Source organism: Opisthocomus hoazin, chromosome 14, assembly GCF_030867145.1.
Source record: "Opisthocomus hoazin isolate bOpiHoa1 chromosome 14, bOpiHoa1.hap1, whole genome shotgun sequence".
NCBI lineage: Eukaryota > Metazoa > Chordata > Aves > Opisthocomiformes > Opisthocomidae > Opisthocomus > Opisthocomus hoazin.
This window is the reverse complement of record NC_134427.1, coordinates 6,284,137-6,304,435: the sequence shown is the minus strand read 5'-3', so window position 1 is coordinate 6,304,435 and position 20,299 is coordinate 6,284,137.

The following is a 20,299-nucleotide window of genomic DNA, read 5'->3' as shown; positions in this document are numbered from 1 at the left end:
TCTGGTACCCCAAAATCTTCCTAACGAATGCTGACTCATTCCTGGTATCCAACATGATGCTTTTATGTACAATTCATAAATGTTCCTCTACCTTTCTTCTTTCTGATACAACAGTACAAAAACTTGCAGAAACCAACAAGTCCGAGTGCTCGTTTTCGTAATTGTCTTTTGCATGTAACTGTTTTGAGGATTTACAGCATGGTGTTACTGAATGAGATAAAGCACTATGAATTGTATTCATTAGCTTACTCTTACGTGGTATAGATCTCCCAACCTTATTAGCAAAAGGGGCTTTGGACAGAAATGCTACCTTGCAGTAAATTGCACTTAATAGTTGCATGGTTAATATTTTTAACTGTTTAAAGAGCACACATCTATTCAATATAATCTGTTAATTTTAATGGCTAAAATCTAGTATATGGAAGAAATTTAAGTGTGTGTGGGGGGAGAACCTCATCTCCACTGGTAGAGGTAAAAGAAAAAGCAGGTAAGTGGCGCTTCTTTTAGGTGTGTTTGCATCTCCCAAGGTTTTACTGTTAGATTGCATTGGTGTATTTAATAGGACTGTGAACTTCATATTGGAAGACCTGTGTTCTTGTTCTGTTTCAGACCTGGATAGCTGGTCTTAGGTAGATGGTTTATGGGTAATTGCCTCAAGTTTGTCCATAGTTTTCTTGATACTATTTCAGACAGGGATTCTTAGACAATTAATAAATAATAATTTTAAATGTCTTTGAAGCTTGGTTGTTCCTGGTTTTGCTTTCTTGTGCCAACTAACAGTCTTGAAGATAGTTAGGCAGCTTTTACTGAAGGCAGCAACTGCTCTTTTTTACTTTGGAGTGACAAAGTCTGAACCTGATAGAAAACATAACCAAATAAAATTGTTAAAGCATTGAAAATGTTGGGAGGGATTGCAACATAGCAGATGTTGCTTCTTGCCCTTAATGTAGTATTATAGTTGCTGCAATTATGTAAAGAGAAGTTAAGAGGCCTTTTCAGAGTGTGGGATCAGTAATATCTGTGACTTTACATAGAATGGAATTTTTGTGACCGATAATTGTTTTTAAGGTGACAGAAAAAGCTCAGATCTTTATTAACCTTTATCATTGTTGAGTGGGCTGAAGTGCCTGGGGGCTTGAATCATGTACTTTTGAGAAATGCAAGATTTCTCGGAGTTTCTCTGCTAAGACGGTGATGTAGGTGGAATGCTATATTTTGCTTGAAGCTCTAACCATTTTTGACCTTTATTGCAAACTGGCAATTAGTGTTTCCAGATCTTGTTAGTATACGCAATTAATATTTGGTTATATCATTCTCTGTAAATAACGATGGAAAAAATTGCTGAGTTTTAGGAGAAAACACTGCCAGGTAAATTTCAAGACAAGTGCTTTTATCTGGGTAAAAGCTGTGCAGTGGCTACAGTCAGTTTTAAGTGTGCTGTGGTTTCATGGGTCCTGCTATAAATTGAAGGGGAATTTCAGTTTGTAACTGCTCAGCAGTGGTAATTTGTGACCAAGGAATGATCTGGCATGGAGGGCAAGAAGGCCCAACTGTGGAAGGGATTAAACTGTCTGGAAGCAGGAATGCTGGAGGCAGAGCCAACTCCTTGTGAGTGAGTGAAGCTTCTGGTGGTGATGAGGTATGAAACAGCCACAGCATTGTCTTGTAGCCATTCTGGAATTCCAGCGCTCAGGGGCCACCTTTGGGCAGCTGCGACGGGCCCAACGCCAGGCTGAGGTGCCCCATGCTGATGCTCCCAGGAGTGGTGCTGGTGCAAGTGTATATAATGAATCTGCTTGTGATGCATCTTTGCAGACTCTTTGTAGAACTTCTTGTGGCCGTAGGACTCTAATCACAGGATTCTATCTGATGCATTGCTATTTTTTTTTTTTTTTTCTTTTTTAGTGTTCAAGCACAAAGATGTTTAATTTGCCTTCAAGGGGCACACTAAAAATTCCCCAGCAAAACAAACATCTGGAAACTGCTGAATTGCTTGGTCTTTTAGTCAGGGTATGCCCCAAAGAGTTCTTAGCATAATGCAAATCTGGGACTGTAGTTTGGACTGCTGGCTCTAGCAGTGTACTTTTCATTCTGTCTGTAAGAATCACATATTTCTGTTACAGCATTGAGAAATAACCTATTTTCTTTTTGTCATACATAGTGTTGCAGCTGAAAAGGGGGTATGGGCACATAGTTTGTTTTGTGGGTACTGACTTTTGTTATCCCATCTGTACTTTAAAAGAAGGTTCTTTGATTGTTGTAACACTTCATATTTATGAGGTGTTAATTGGTGTCTGATAATAAAGAGCTTGCAATCAAGGGATGTCTGGAGATTGTAGCCCAACTTCGACCACACTAGGGTCAGCTAGAGCAGGTTGCCCAGGACCATGTGTATCTCCAAAGGACACTTCCAATAAAAGATGGAATTTCAAATGTTCAGAAAATAGCTGTGAATCTGTATTTTTTCTGGTTTGTTTTTTTTTCTTTTCCAATTTTATGTCTCTCCTAATATGTTCTTTAGCAAATTAGCCATTAGTATGGTGTTTCCATGTCTGTACAACACAAATTAATATGCTTAAGTCACTAAACTCTGAGAAAGTCTTTTAAAAATCTATACATTTTTTCAAGTTGATGTCATTCAACACTTAATGGTGTGTCAAATATGGACAAGAATGGTAGTAGTAGTATTTGTAATTGTTCTGTATTGCCAGATCCTGTTAAAGTCAATCTATCAAATGCAAAAAAAAAAAAAAAAAAAAAAAAAGGCGAAAAAACCCCAAACCAACACCTACCCAAAATAAACCTAATTTTCTTCTGTGTGCTGAGGTTATGCTTTGTTGTTGTAGGGATTGAACAGCCTGCCTAGGGGAGGTGCTCTGTGGCAAGAGAGGTTCTGATCATGTGTAAGGAAAAAAAAATCTTCACAATGAGGGTTAGTTAAACATTAGGACAGAGACTGGGAGAGGTTGGTAAGTCTCCATCCTTGGAGACACTGAAGACTTGCCTGAGTAAATCTCTGAGCAGCCTAAGATAACTTTGAGATTGACTTTACTTTGAGTTTGGGATTGGACTAGATGAACTTAATATTGCCCTTCCAACCATAACTGCTTAATGATTTTTGTTATATTTGCCTCTCTGGGGAGTGTGATGTAGTTACTAGAACAGGAAGCTGAAAGAAGTTAATTTAAAAGTAAATAAAAAAAAAAAAAGCCAACCTCAGTACAAGGGCTTGTCTGTGTCCCAATCCTCGTCATATTAGCTCAGGCATCCATGCTTCTACTTCCAGACAATCAGCTACAAAGTTTCTTGCTGTTATTCAAGTACCTGAACGTTGCCAGTCTATGGAAATAGTCTCAGCTGTGTGTTGTATGAGAGAGCTGAAGGTTGGTATCGTCTTTGGCAAAATATATCAGTGCCATTCAAGTGCTCGGGCAATAGTTTTCAAGAAGTGCTTTCAGATGGCATATCTGAGAGTTGCTACCTGACTGCTGTAACATTTGCTAAAGAATTTGGCAGTGTAAAAAGAAAAGAAAAAAACCCAAACCAAAACAGTCTTTGCTTTGTCGTAGGGTTAGGCTGTTATACGATGGTTGCTGCTACAATACAAAAAAAGCTGATGAGCCTTTCCCTTTTTGGTTCTCTGGCCTTCCGGCTGGCTTTGCTGCTAGCATGCTGTCTACTAAGTAAAGGTACATGCTGGGGAAGCTTAATGAAAGTTAGGCTTCAGAACTCATTGCTTGGGGTCTGAGCTGTTTTTGTAAAGATATGGTCAGACTTCCTGAGAAATTTGTTTCCCTGTGTATTTTGACATTTGGTAAATCCCAAGGATGCAGTAAAAATTAATGTGAGCCATGAAGTTTCATAGAATTTCTCACCTTGAACAGCTTGCTGTTCCACTCTAATCATGGCAGAGCTAGGATTCATTTTGAATTCAGACCTGGTTGCATTGATTCATGCTCTCTGCTTATGAACTTCAAGCAGACTTGATATTTTGAGCTTTGTAACTGAGAATGTTCAGTGTCTCATCAGAAGCACACCTTACTAAGGTGTAAGACAGTTTTGCAAGAAGTGAACGTGAAGACAAGATTCTGTAGAAAACTGCAGAATGTTCGACTTTCAGGTTAGAGTTGCAAGGTCTCGGCTACAAAATGCGGTGGCTTTGTTTAAAAACCTGCAACCCATAATATGTGGGTTTTCAGTGCCTGCTCAATTGCATATATGAAAGCTTATATTTTGAAGTGGTACAATTTACAAATTTGAGGAGAGAGGAACTGTTTTGTTTCAGCATCCGAAAGGAATGGAAGCTCTTGAACTTCTTGATAAAATAATCCTTAGCACTGCTTAAATTTGCTAGCTCTGGGGCTAGGTTACCCGCTTAAGGTGTGGCTGCCTCTTATAGAGCAGGAAAATGCACCTAGATTTCCCGACAGGTACATAAATGCCTACGGCATGTGTATGTAGGAGTTAAAAGTTTCAGTCTGTTGTACTAGAAAATACCCTTTTTTCACATAATTAAACTAGCCATGAATAAAAAGTTGGCCTTGCTTCCACCCACTTGAGGTTGTTAACAGTTTTGCTTTCAGTTCAACTAGAAGTTCTATCCTGTCCCTTAGACAATTTTTTTTTTTATGAGAACATTCCTTAATATAATCCCAGGCATCTCTTGCAACATCTCATCTGGGATCATGTCATCTGAAATTTCACTTGATTTTGGGCTGAGTTGCACTAATACATACCAGGGACTTAGAAACTAATGCCTAAAGCAAAAAAACCCCAAGCAAGTCCCAAACAAATACTCAGAAACACAGTGCTTGTCCTGATATTTTTCTTTCTTGTAGGTTTTTTTTTTTTTTTTTAAATGATCAGTGCTTTTTTTGTCAGAATGCTCTGCATTTTTGGTTTCTCAGTGATATGAGTTTTTTTAGGGTGACATCCACTTAATTTAAAGCTGGCTACTGGACTATTTGGATTCTTTGGTTTTGGATTCTGATTTTATAATACTACAGTTATGCAAACCCATAATACTAGATTCAGTATGGCAGTAGTCACCAGTGGAGAGAACTGTGTTGCTCTGGAGATAGTGTTCCTGTCTTTTTTTGCCTTTTATATTACCTCTTTAAATGAGATTTTGCATTTCAGAGGATGAATGTGGTAAAGTGTTTCTTTATGTATTCCCCTAGTTGTTAATAAAATATATAAGATCAGGAAAGTCAATGCGTTTCTCAGCAAAGACTCATCTTTTTTATTCTGCTGTGTTATTTGGAGTGTATTTTTGGTTTTAATACTGCATCAGATCGCTGTTATATCTACCTTTTCTATTCTTTACCTATCTTTTAATAATACAAGACAAGGGTGTGGTTATCATGAGGATATACTTCTCGAATGGTGTAATAAATGAGGTCTTAATGGGAAGTTGGAAATGCTGATGATTTATGGCTTTCTACAACACTCATTAGGCATACACATCAATGTGTAACATCCCATAAATTATATTACATGCTGTAAAAAGCCATAAATTGTCATTTTTAGTGTGAGTTATTACCATTAAAGACTTTTATTCCCTGCTGCTAGTGTGAGTTTCTATGGCTTCCTCGCCAATTCCCTGACTAATGATTTCAGCAACTGCAGGAAGGAGACCAAGAGATACAGTGGCTGATTAGGTAGCACAATTGCCTGAGAGCTGTTAAGTCAGAGGTTAAACTACTTTATAGAGAAAATATGATCTACTCGCCTGGTAATATCCTTAACATCGAGCATTTCCGAGTATCATTCAGACCAGCTGTATTATTTTTCTTCGTTGTTGTTAATATCTGCCTACTGAAAACCAGAAATGCTTTTAAAATAATGATAGGAGTTTGTACTGAACGGTCAGCTGCAGTAGAATGAAGATGAACTAAATCCTGTGGATCAGTTCAGTCTCTCCTGTTGATCTGTGCATATCAGAATTTGCAGCAGTATCTCAGAGGAGATATTGATATTATAACTACATTATACTGTAGTAAATTGTAATGTTTTTAAGTGATGAGCCATCAAAGCACTGGCTTGTGTGTCTTACTGTGTATTACAAGTCAACTTGAACAAAGTTAAATAAAGTGAGGGAATTGCAGGTATCACTGTCTCTTTTTTTTTTAATGCAGCACTGTTGTGGTATTTGGCTTCAGGGAGGGCATTGCATTCCTCCCAGTTGTAGAGGTTATAATTTCCAACTCTGTGTGGAGGTTCATGCAGGAGCAAGACAAGAAACGATGTATCCAAATTTACTTCTAATTTTAGACACTTTTGGGGATACTTTTGTTTGAAAAGTAGGTGTTACCTTTCAGGCTGCTGGCTATAAAGTGTCATTATGAAAAGTAGATGCTGCAGCTTGCAAATACGGTTCAAACCCAACATAATTTTGCATGGCTTTTCCAAGAAGTTCTTGTCTGTTCTTTTCCCTGGAATACTTGTGTGTACGGTGGCTTTTAGGGAGATTTTTCATTGCCACGCCTTTGTTAAACCTTAATTTAGTGAGTATCTTTCCTCATCCAAGCTCTTCCAGTTCAGACTTTTGAAGAGAGGGATATCTTTCTAAAAAGCATCTTGGTAATCTTGTTTTAGGCATGTTGAAAAGAAGAATTCTGATAAAAATCAATTTTAACATTTTGCTAGCCATTTTTGTTGCCTGATAAGAAAAGATCATTTTGTATTCCTCCATCCCCCCACCCCTTGTCCTGCCACCTAGAGCACATTTCTGGCTAAATCATGCCCTCTAGTGAGTCTGTTCGGTGAGATTAGAATTACAAAACTGTCATAACTGAGGTGGATTTCCCCCCCCCCCCCCCGTTTTTTTCTCATATCGTTTGGAGAATTAATCACGTATAGTTCATATGAATAGCTAATTTATATTTTCTGCTAGGTGAGAGAAAGGTCAGTGTGTTAATATTTAATATATTCCTAAAGCTGCCACAATTTCATATCATACCATGCAGGAAAAGGAAGCAATACTATTTGTGCTTTTTAATCCTTATGTAGCATTAATTTAAGAGCTGTCAGTTGCACTGATGACCCCAATAGCAATACTAAGATACAAAAGGGGAGACCAATTAGAACTAAATTCTGATTTTTGAGAATAGATCTATAGTATATCTAATTGATTTACATGGAAAAGAGCCAGAGAGCATCAAGAAATTTAAAAAAAAGTTGTTTGAAGCAAATAAGTTTAATAAAGTTACTGCTGCCTTAAATTCAGGAATATGTCTTAGTGAGGAGCGATGAACTGCTTTTTGCTTACTGATTATTCCAGCCATTGTTTGGATTCAGCTTGAGGACTGCAATATATTGTGGTTTGGTAATGTTGGCTTAGGTCATCTGATGTTTTAAAATGTTAATGTATTTTATATATTCAATTATGTTACAAATTTTATAATAATAGAAACAGTATTTATAAAATACATGTTTGGCATTGTTCAGTTCATGCAGGTTCATTGAAAAAGCAGATCTTGTGCCATAGTGTTATCTCTCGCCTGCATAGTCTACCAACAAGACTTTTGTGATCAAATACTGTGTGACACATCCCAGATGGGAACTGGAAATGGAAAGAAATGCTTTGTGCTCAATTTGTATTTCATGAAATAGGCATCTTTTATGAGGGACTTTGAGGGTCTAATCCTAATGAGTTATTTTGCCACGGTTAAGAAACAGAATTTATTCATATGCTGAAATTTTTTATGCTTTCAAACCCAGTTTTCATGATATTCCTCAACTGTTACATTAAAAGGTAGATCTCAAATGATTTTTGATGCTGTACTTGATTTGCATGAAGTTTTTTTTTTTTTTCATTCTGCTTTGAAATGAAAAACTACTATTTTGAAATTTTTATGAATGAAATGTCTGGAAAGTTCAGTTTGGTTGAGAAACTTCGCTTGTTGTGTACTTTAACGTTTGTGGTTTTTTGAAATAAATGCTTTGGCGTTTTGAAGGTGGAATGTTTTGACTTCTTCCTGGTGATTTTTTTTTTTTTTTTTGGGTGGTAGGGAGGGATCATGTCTTGTAAAGCATTTAAATTTTTAGAATAATTTATTTTTCATGAGTTCAAGAACTTATGTTTTTCTCATTGATATATCTTATGCATAGGAAATCATAGATCAAATGATACTGAGTGACTTCGCTACTGCCAGCTAGATCTTGTCAAGTCCAGGTTTTGATGTGATCTTTTCCTTGAGAAACCTTTTAGTGATGCTATGTGGAAGCTTTGCTTTATTAATGGTATGAAAATAGTATTTTTGGGTAAAGTAAAACCTTACGAAGCTTTGAACAAAGACTTCCAGCTACAGAAGAGGCTATGTAAAGTGATTTTTTTTTTTTTTTCTTCTTCTTAGGCTGCATGCCTGAATGTCAGTGTAAACTCTGAAATCCACCTTGATTCATACTGAGAGAGAAGAAAATATTCTGTGAAACATCTTAATATCTGCTATTATGGAATAATTTGGGGTTTGTGAGCTGCAACGTGTATATTAACATTGGGTGTCGCCAGAGCTCTTTTTAGCTCAGGATCTTGTGCTGAAGGATGGTTACATGTTTGGTTCTGGCCATCAAGTTTGGTTTGTGGAATGGAGAAGATGGGGCACTTGGTTTAGAACAACTTTTTTAGAATTGTTTTTTTTTTTTTACATGAAAATTCTGCATGCTGTTTATCTGCTGAGCTGAGCGCAGCACTGTCCAAATTACACCAATAACATGGTTGCAAACTTCGTGCAAAATAGTTTTTTCTTACCTGCCACTTGAGAATATTGGAAAAGCAAAATTAGAAATATAGAATATGCAATCTAATAGCTGAATTTAAGAATACTCTTATGATACCTGACTGCAGTCAGGATTTGAAGACAAGCAGGTATGGAACTTTCTCTTCTGTGAGAGAGCCTGTGTATATCCCAGATGAACTGTTACATCATGTCATGTAAACATCACAGCCAGTGGGAGATGAACACTAGGAGTTTACAAGGGCATCCAAAAGTAGTATGTGTGTGATGAATGAGTCACATGGCTCATGTGCACCAGATATTCCAAGTTAACACTAGGCCAAGTCTGAGAGCAAAAAGAATACTTGTGTTAATCACCAGTAAAGCTTATGCAGTTTATGCATAGGAAGCTTTCAATGCAAGCAAAGGACAGAACTGTTTAGACAGGTATTTTGAGTATATAACTTCTGTTTTGGGGACCATGCTCAAGGGGCCTTATTATACTGTCCTAGGCAGAACTTCTGCTTTCTCTCCTGCTACCCATTCACCAGGATTCCAACTGTATCAGCATGCTCCAAATCTGTTTTGCAGTAGCAGATGCGTTCTTCCACTTCTGCACAAAGTAACTGCAGCTGATACTTAATCATAAATATCTCTAAGAAGATATTTTTAAATTAAACTGATACAAATTACTTCAAAATTATCACACGCTTGAAATATACACACTGCATTTATTTGTTTTGAATTGATGAATTGTTTATGGAGCACATACATACAAATCCATTTGTTCCAGAATGAATGGGGAGAAAAATTTGGAAACATTGGCTGGAAAAGTTCTTTCCATTTCTAGCTCGCCTTTCCCTAGCTATTAGTCAGCTGTGCGTGTAAGAGCTCTGTCTGAATGAAAATAAATCAGTTGTGCTAGCTGTTAAAACTAGCTTGATTGTTGTCTTCCAGTTGCAAGGATATTAGAAAGCTTTCTCCTTCCAGTGGTTAAAAACCTCTTTCCAATTTCTAGCCTAAACTTTTTTATGGCCACTGTTTGGGTTTCTGACTTAAGACCTCATGAAGTCTTTTACTGAAATACCCAAAACTAAAGTACATAATAAAACCCAATATTTGTTCTTCAGAAAAATTTTTTAAGAGCCTGGTGAGAAAGTCATCTATGGCAGGAAGTGTGGTAATATCATGCGCTGGAAAAGGAGAGCTCTGTTTGGGTAATAAATGCATTCTTATTTTCTCTTCCCTCTTGGATGTTTACCAGTAATTTCCAATCACTAGCAGGAGAATATTTTTTATTATTATTATTTTTTATTTTTCAGTGTATTTTTGTGTTCATTGCTGTCCAGTATTTCAAAACCGGCTATGTTATATGTCAGTGTTAGAATATTGCCGACCCATGCTAGCAAATCCTGCCAGGTGAATAATAGCTACTTCTGTGGAACATTTTATTGGAAAAGGTCTGGCAGTGTGCACACATAATGGACTCCTGAAGACAGCGCAGTCTGCTTAGCTAAAATTTTATAGTGTCTGTAACAGGGTCGGTAATCATTCTACTTATGCAGAAAAAATGGTGTTTTTGCAGGATTAACTTAGAAATCACATAATTCTCCAGCTCTGGAGCCCTCAGCATGGGACAGACATGGACCTGTTGGAGCAGATCCAGAGGAGGTAACAAAAATGATCCAAGGGCTGGACCACCTCTCCTGTGAGGGAAGGCTGAGAGAGTTGGGGCTGTTCAGCCTGGAGAAGAGAGGGCTGCAGGGAGACCTTAGAGCAGCTGCCAGTACCTGAAGGGGCCCACAAGAGAGCTGGAGAGGGGCCTTTTACAAGGGCATGTCGGGATGGGACAAGGGGTAATGGCGTTAAACTGAAAGAGGGGAGATTTACACTGGATTTAAGGTAGCAATTTTTTACGATGAGGGTGGTGAGGCCCTGACACAAGTTGCCCAGAGAGGTGGTGGATGCCATGTCCCTGGAAACATTCAAGGTCAGGTTGGATGGGTCTCTGAGCAACGTGATCTAGCTGAAGATGTCCCTGCTCACTGCAGGGGGTTTGTAAAGGAAATTGCTGCCTTACTAGCTGTTAAATCATACTCAACTTATGTAGGTCTCGTTGAACGTGGACATTGGCAAGTAAAATTTCTCGTGAAAATATTATAATGTCCAAATTCTTCACTGACTAAAAGCAGCAGTTGCATCAAAATAGGATTAGGTCCAGGTTCCTTTATCTGGACCAGATTTGATGTCACATTTTGTAAATACCTTCTGTGGTAGACAGATGAAAGTAGTCAGTTGTGCAGCGTAACAGTATGCAAAAGTAGGAACATGGAGAAGGAAATTGCGTTCACAGCCAGTTACAGATAATATGTCCTGAAGCAGTTCTGGCTTTGTTTTCACCAGTTGGCTTTTAATTTGCCTCCTGTATAAGAAGTAGTTGATACCAGGCTTTCAAACTGGTGTTCATCCATTTTAAATGTCTGAAATGAAGAACTAAAACTTATTTGATGTTTAAACTTCACTCTCATTCTGCCTTCAAGCTCAGAGGTTCATTATGGATATAGATTTTTGTCCTTTTGTCCTTTCTCAACTGGAAACACTTGCCGCAAAGGATTTTTACAAGTTTGAGGCATTTCAGTTGCCATTTTTCTTCTCCAGAAGAGACTGCGGTAAGGACAGTGTGTCATTACTACTTGCTATGGAACAAGTGTTTTCATCTGGTAGCTCAGTGGAAACTAGAAAGTGGTGATCTCATGCAGGTGTAGATTTTTTTAGGTTACATGTCAAAAAAAATGCAGCCTGGTGTGAAAACTTAGCTGCTAAATTTATGAAACACTGATATCTGCAAGGGTCTTCTGAAACTCTTAGTGCTGAACGCTATCATGGGTACCCAAAATAACATTTTGCTAGAAATTCCTCATATTTCTCTGGCTCTGTAGCAGCAAGTAAAAGTTGAAAACAAGAACCATGTGGTGCAAATTCATTGCTACTCCAGCATGTAATAAAATCTTGTGCTGAGGAAATGAATTATCTTTAAAAAAATGTGAGAAGAATATTGTCGATTTCTAGGGAAGCCTTTTAAAGAAAAGATACTGATGGGGGGGGCAATAGTACTTTGAGGTAATGTTATTTCTTTTTACTGTGTAACAATTGGCATGTGACTTCAAGTAGACAATTGAGTATAGTGAATCGTTTCGTCTATACATTATACTGTGCCATTTGTGAGATCACTCCTCTTTATTGCTCCCAGGTGTCTTTTCTTCCACCAGTTAGTATCCAGCATCTCCTGCTGAAATCTGTTGTCTTTCTCTCTCCACTTCCAGCTGTTAAACCCATGCTGCTTCATGAATGGGAACAAGCCACCCTGATAGCTTTATGTGCTCAAAGCAGAGAGCAGTAGTGGTGATGGAAAAAGGCTGCTTGTAGTATCCACTCTCTTCCTATTTCCTTTTTTTTTCTTGATTTTTCCTCCCCCGGAGATCTTGAAAGTTAAATGCCATGGGATACAGGTATGACTAAATTGGTATACGTCTTGTGAGCTTGCATATGTAAACTCTGAAATGAAATGCAGTGGAGGAGTGTTACTTTTGCTGTGTACTCCCAGACGTGGTTGCACTGAAATTGTAAAATGTCTGTGAGAGCTTTCCTTTTCCTGGGATCTTCTTTATAAAGGTACCTTTTTACTTGGTTGGTTTATCATATGTGTGTTCTTGATGAAGACTTCATGTTAGTTTTCTTTTAATATATGGTTATTGTTGTTATTGGGAAAACTAAATTCATGCGAAAACACCTGAATGATTGGTGCCATTTTCTGCATACCCGTGGTTGTAATAATTACTAGGCAATATTTGTGGAATTTTTAATAGCATAAGTTGTGGCTAGTATGACTGTAAGGATTAAGATTGTACAAAAAATCCCCACTGTGAAGCTTTACAGTTACTGGAGCACTTTATGGCTCTGCCAATCAGCAAGTAATTAAAAAAAAAAGAAATTGGTGGACATGCTTCAAGGGAATAACAAGGTTGACAAGACTGCATTGTTTGCCATCAGCAAGGTAATTTGCTAACAAAATGCTGCATGTCAGACCTTTGATTCTTTTGACCTCTATGTAGAAGGTTGAGAGAATCAGAATAAATCTCAGAACAGCAGTTAAGAGATTGAAAAAAGTAGGTAGTTCATGTGAGCCAGTAGGCCAAATGCTGAAAGTAGCGATAATACTGGGAAGAAAAACAAAAAAACAGTGAACATGCTTGAGGCATTCTGGAAATGGTATTGACAGAATAGTTCCCACTGGCCAGACTTTATCAGCATTTTGGAGATGGTAGGAAAAAAAGGCAGTGAAACTTAGTAAGTCGTTCTGTATAAGTATTTCGCAGTGGATAATGTAATTACAGTGTAATTTTTTCTTGAAAATTTTTAATGGCATCTTACCTGAAATGTATTTATTTCGAATTATTAGTAGAATAATATTGAATGATTTTTAGATGTAAATATTTAGTACTGAGAATTCAGGTTTTTACATAGCAGTGGTGTGACATTGTTTGTAGAATTTGCATAACAAAACTTCTGGGTTGCCTACTTTAGCAAAAGTGAAAAATAGGTTAGTGGTAGTATTAAAAAAAAAGAGGAAAAAAAGAAAATACGCATTTGCATCAGCATTCCAGCCCAGCCAGCAGAATTTTATGCACAAATGTTCTGAAGAGTGGGAGCAGATGTAGAAAGTAGATCAGCCAGAATCAAATCTTACTAATGAACATGTAAAATTCACCCCATTGGCAAACTGATAGTGAAACATTTTATCACTCTCGCTTCTACAGACTGTAACCTGTAAAGCAGTCTATATCTGAAAGGAGATCGAATCTCTTTTTTTCGTCTCCCTTTGTATTATGTGCGCATATTATTTATTTTTGTTTCCATTTACAGATACAGTATCTTTTGAATAAAGATGGCTGTTTATTAATTTACTGAAATGCTACTCTGTTTATCTTTAAACATCCTGATCTGAGTCTAATAGTTATAATCTTAGGTTTTGCATACACAGAGCTGATTCTGAACTCTCCAGTCCTTCCTTGTGCTGGTGCAGTGCTTCAGGAGGCAGTTATCCGTTAGATGAAGCACAAATATGGTTACTGATACTATTCAGAATAATTCTAGGTAAATGTCGATTGCCCTCTCTTACGTGCATAGTTCTGCAGTGGGTCACATTTACTTGGAGAAAGCTTAGATTGGTAAAGCAACTGAGTAGAATACAATAGTGTTTTAGAATTGGATTTCTTACTACTTAATCTTTCTCACTTGGCTGTTTCTTTGTCAGCATCATCAGTAGTTTTTTGTATCAAAACAATTATATTAATGCCAGTTTGTAATCAATAATGATTTCAGTACTGGATAGATACCTAGGTGCTGTGACACTAAATACCATTTTGGTTTAGAATTACCACGCAGTAGTGGGTATCAACAGCTGTAGCACTGAAAATGGGAACAGCTAGTGATTTTGGTTATGGGTTTGTCTTCAGGTTTTTTTGGCATTGGGTTTGTTTGGTTTTTTTTTTTTGAGGGTGTTATTTGTTTGTTTCTTGTTGTTTTGTAAGACAAAACAGTGGTAGTCATAGCTGTGTCACTGCAGGTGCTGTTAAAAGCTGCAGCTGTGGATCTCCAGCCATGACAGGTGTAGTACTAGAGGAGTTGGCAGTTGCAGGGGCAGATAACTGGTAGAGCCAAGAACTTTATTTCTGACAATGCTAACTGGAACGTATATAGGACAGACAAACCCTCCTTAAGCTACATATGCTTATACATAACAATTACAAAAACCGTGATGGAATTAATGATACTGAATGCACACGCACTGTTAAGCATAATGTAGTTGTTCTGTCCTTGCACCTCCTGTTTGAGCTTTGCTGTGCTAATACGCAGCTTATGTGCAGTTTTGACCTTAGAAAGAATGTTTTCAGTCAGACAAAATCAGCTCATGCTGCAGCCAGTCCAACTACTGTCTTAAAGCTCTGTGCAGTTCTGAGGAAATACATGTTTTTTAACAAGTGTGTCAGAGTGAAACAGGCGTTGTTTTGTGCTTCTATGAGTACAACTATAAGTGACTTTGCCTTCCAGCTTTTTCTTTCACCTTCCTAGACATGTATTAATGGATTTGTCTAATAAAACTCTCCCTAACTTTGAGCTCAAAATTGATTATTTACTGTATAAAATGTCAAATACTGAAACAGTTTTTACTTTCAGGTGGGTCGGTGACCTAGAAATCTGTGTCTTAGATTTCCACTGGTGAACAGAATATTATAAATTTTGTAGGTACCATGATATTCTTACCGTGTGTGACGTTATCTGCCTTCAACCACAGCTTCAGTAAGCATTTTACATTGATTTTTTTTTTTTACAATTTTTAATCAGAGCTCTGAATTTAACTGAACAAATGAGTTTGCTGAAGTATATTTTTTTAATGGAATATAGGCAAGTTGCAGCTGCCATGCAAATTTGTATACCAATATTTTTCTTGCTTCTGTCAAAAAGAAAGTGTAAGTTATATTTACATAAAGAAAATCTTGAAGTAACAGAAGATCCATACTTTGCTGTCCATTGCAAAGTTGGGGGAAAACTAAAAAAAAGAAGTCATTGTATGCCAGGCTAAAAATATAGCTGTCCTAAACAGCTTTGGGGGGGGAAGGAGTAGCAGTAGGTCTTACTGGACAGTGATGCTATGGGAATAGCTGTCAAAATATTTTGATTGTTTCTGTACAGCCACCTCAAAGGATTTCTGCTCCACAAAGTCAATAAGAATTATTCATCAATCTTAACAAATCAAAATTACAACTAAAAGTTTTAAGAGTTGGTGATTTATGCTGTGAAATTATACCCAAATTAGTCTTCTGTATTTCTACATAAGAGAAGGATATTAAAAAAAAAAAAAAGCAACCCCCTTTCTTAAAGAAATCTGATTCAGTTTTGTCTCATCAGCTTCACCTGATTCAGTTTTGTGAATTTGGAAATGTTAGTGCATTTAGGGTTTGCTAATTTGTTCAGTGTAGAATTTTATCACTTGTTCATTGCTTGTGGCTTTTTGTGCATCAGTGTTTAGCTGCCCTTGAAACTTTTGAATTAATATGTGGTAAATGGGTATGTTTTGTACTGGTTTGCAGTAATTAAAATGAATTAATTGAGCTGCTCTAGTGTTTGTACGAAGTACAATAGTGTGTTAGTACTTAATAGCTTTACCACTCAGTTTTCATGATTCTACAGCTGTAGTTGGACTTTTACATACACAGTTAAAGTATTTCTGTTAATTATTTTTCCTTTTAATTGCCTAACATTTTAGCAACATTTTTGGGTGGGTACAGTTTCTCCTGTTCCCTGGCACTTGTTAATGGTATGAAAACAAGAGGTACATATGTATATGCTTTATACATATGAAATCACTATGGTTTTTGTTTGTGAAAGAGCAGTGTCAAAGAGCAGTGCGTTTTTGATACTAATGTAAGTATGGTCACAGTGTACTCTCTTTTCCTGGAGTGACTCCTTCACTTACAGCTTTTCTAACAGGAACCAGCTTAGTGGAAAGGTGCGGGTTTAACTCAGCATTACATCTGGTTGTGAATTCTTTTCAGAATTTTTATCTTCTTTGCTCGTGTGTTCTTGCCCCCCGATTATCTTTGTGGCCTGTGAACACAGTGCAGCATGTCAATGTCTGTCTCAAACTGGGGGGGCGGGTCCCAGACTGGCCATAATACTCCAGATGTGATCTCATGGATGCTGAATAGGGAGGGTAATCACTTCTTTCTACTTGGTAGCCACACTGCTGCTAATCCAGCCTGGCATGTATTTGGCCTTCTTCCCTGCAAGGGCACTGATGACTCATGGTCAACTTGTCTACCAGGACTGTCAAATCTCATTAAAGGTGTTCTTTAGCCAGCTACTGCCTAGACTGTACTTCTGTGTTGGGTTATGCTATGCCAGATGTAGGACTACACATTTGCCGCCTTGAGTTCGTGAGGTTCTTGTCAGCCCATTTCTCCAGCCTGTCAGCTTTCCTGTAAATAACAGTTCTACCCTCCAGTGCATTGGCCACTGCCATGAATTTGAGAGCACACTCTATCCTATTGTCCAGGTTGTTAACAAAGCTGTTGAAAGGTTTCATGCTGCGGATTTATCCCTGGGGGATGCCACTAGTACTTGACTGGCAGTTGGACTTTGTACTGATGATTACAACCCGTTTGATTCTACCAGTCTGGACAATTTTCCACCCCCGTCATAGTCCACTTATCTCACAAATTTGGCTATAGGGGTACTATGGGTAAATCTGTCAAAAGTCTTTGACACATTATTATCAAAATGGTGTGACAATATGCTTCACAGCCTAACAAAAATAACTATATATTGAGGAAAAATTTTAGAACATAGTTATTCTTGCCCAGAAAAGCAGTAAAAGTTACTATGTAGAAAGCTTGGTTTTATCAGCGAAGAAGTTGTTGGGTTTTTGTACAATTATTTCTCTAAGAAGAAAAAAAAGTCTTCGAAGTCTCTGTGGGAAGCAATCTCCATAAAAATTTAGTAAGTATACCACCTTGCTGTTTTAGTTGTGTGGGATCAAATGAAAAAATGCAGGATGCTTGGTAGCAAAAACAAGTGCTAAGGTAGATCTTCTTGTATTGGTGAACTTCTTGACACTGTTCATCAGATTCAGAAAGAAAAGAAAAAATGAAACGTTAAATGTTTCTGAGGATCCAGCTGTGGTTTGTAAGCTATTTCTGAGCTTTTAAATTGAACATGGAAAATAAGCAGAGGGGCAATTTTTGGAACTATTAAACAGGGCAGTGACATGACTGTAGTTTTATACCAAAGTATTGTCCAGGTTTTATGTAACAAGTGAAACAGCAGGAGACTTTAGCGATATGACTGAAAGTTTTTATATTTCTCCTATGATCTCAGGTCATTGCAGTTAGGAAAATACAGAGTGTTCATTTATTTTATTTTTTTAAATTATTTCAATCAGTTGAATTTTTTCCTTAGAAATCGGTTCAAAAAATGTTGTGAACATGTTAGTGAATAAAATACTCAGTTATTGTCCTGGTTTCGGATGGGATAGAGTGAATTTTCCTCTTGGTAGCTGCTATGTTTGGCATTTAGCACGAGAAGAATGTTGATAACAACGATTTTAGTTGGTGCTAAGAAATCAAGGGCTTTTTCCAGTCTCCCATACTCAGCTAGTGAGCAGGTGCGCAGGAGCTGGGAGGGAGCGTAGTGAGGCAGATGGCCCAAGCTGGATAATGGAAGTATTCTGTATCATGGATGTCATGCTCATTTTATGAAGGGGGATTGGCTGGGGCGGGAGTGGGGGGAATGGGGCAGCAATCTTCTTCTCTTTTCCGTGAGTATTAATCCTCTCTTGCCTGGAAGTTCAAACTTTTCCATGAGTTTTGTGAAATTTGTGAAATCCCCAAGTCCTGTGTTCTGCGATCGCTGCTCAGGGACTCGCTAAGCAACTTGTCATCAGGCAGTGAGAAAAAAATTGTGTTCTGTATAGCTTGTTTTACATATTCATTATTATTACTAGTAGTAGTATTTCTTTTGTTGTCTTATTAAACTGTCTTTATCTCAACCCATTTTGTCTGTTTCTCCTCCCCATCCCACTGTGGGTGAAGAGGAGGGTGAGCGAGTGGCTGTCTAATGCTTAGTTGCTGGCTGCTGGGTTAAACTGTGACAGTTAATGTAAAAAGGATGCTACATAATAAAGTATGGTCAATCTATTCTTCACAGAAGAAGAAGAAGAAAAAAAGTGTACCAAAGGGCAAGTAAGAGAATTTAATAGGGCAGAAAGGGAGAAAACAGGAAAACTCCAACACCCCCCCCCCCCCCCCCCCACTTCTGTTACTGGCACACAATGTGAAAACACACTAGATCAGAAGCCATATTTCTTTTGATTTGTTTGTTGGGTTTCTTTCCCCCCCAAATATACCTTAGTGAAATTAAATCTCATTTATGCTGAACAACTGACAAATACAAACTGTTCTGAAAGGAAGATCATATTTGAGCATCAAATCTTTATATATGCCTAACAAGGTGAGACACATCTGTTTAAATGCGTGAAGCACATCAGAAGCTTTTATTAGTGTTTCAGGGCTCACAGTATAATGCTTTTCTGATTACGAAGATTAAATGCCCATTGTCAAACGCCAATGAAGTAGAAAGAATGCATTTCAAATCACAGAAAGGTCACCTGAATGTAGTAAATTCTTCATCAGATACTAATTCCATGTCTATAGGGTATGAATTAATGGTTTCTCAACAGTTCACGCTGCTTCAGGTGCATTCTAACCTTCTGTCTGTGCCATAGATACTGCTACAAAATGGTTGACAGTGCAGTTGACTCCTGCATCAAGCCCCCACGCAAACTCGGCAGTCCATTCCAGCCCAGCTCAGACATTCGGCATGCTGCTTCTACTGACACACTGAAATAAGGCTTTTAACTGGTGTGCTGCAGTGTTGTCCTATGGGGTAAAATTAAATTTCAGCATTCATTTGAACGTGTGTGTTAATGTTGTACATGCTGTTTATTTATAAATAGTAATTTCTCATTGGTGAATAACTTCCATTTTCTCGTTAGAATTCTCTGAATGAAAAGCCTTTTTTCTGAGAGGTTGCAATAGTGGTGACTGGGACCTTTTTCACATCAAAGTCTTATACATATGAATTTAAAGCACGTATCTCAAGAAAAACACTTTGTAGAACTGGCATCTTGGAGAATAGGTTTTAGTATTTTGTGATGAACTCCGGTTGCAAAGATAATAGGCAATTCTCATCTTGTTGCTGAAGATGAAGCCAAAGCTCACCTTGCAAGGCTACAAAATGTTACCCAGGACAGGATTTGGCATAATTTCAGAAAGAATGGCATGTGGTAGAGTTCTGTTGAATTTGGCATAGATCCTTCTGTATTGTGGATGGTGGAGGGTCTAGGCATCCATCTGGAGCATGGGTTTATATGGCTAGGTGGTCCTAGTGGGAAGAGAAGAGGAATTTGACTAACTTCATACTTGCCGATATTTAAGGGATTCTTTAATTAGTACATAGTGTTTTCTTAGACGTATAGCCACTGTATTAAGTGCCAGTGAAAATCATACCCCTTCCTAATATGGAATCACCAGTCTTTTTGCAAAGAGCAGTCAGAAGTGTTTCAAATCAATTCTCCAGCTCTCACTAGTTGTCTTGTAGGTCAGCTGGAACCTCTGGAAAAGAAATGCTGAGACTTTAATGATCAGTTTCTCTGGCCGTGTCTGCAGTTTCCTCGACTTTCAGTAAGACAGGGGGCTGTGGTTGGGCTCCAAGGTGTCGAAAGTCTGTGACCTTGCTCTCGGCTTCGTTTAGTAGGAAGAAGAGGAGATTCAACATTGATCTTGTTATAAAATTGATGTTACGCTTAACAACTTCAAGCTGCCCAGAAATGGATGTTTGTACTTGTTGGCTTGCAGTTCTGAAAGCTTCACTGCCTGCATAGTTTTACAGGATATCTGCATACGTTAAAATTCAAAATTGTCAATGTCACTTTTCCCATAGACCATGGTGACAGTGTGTGCCTT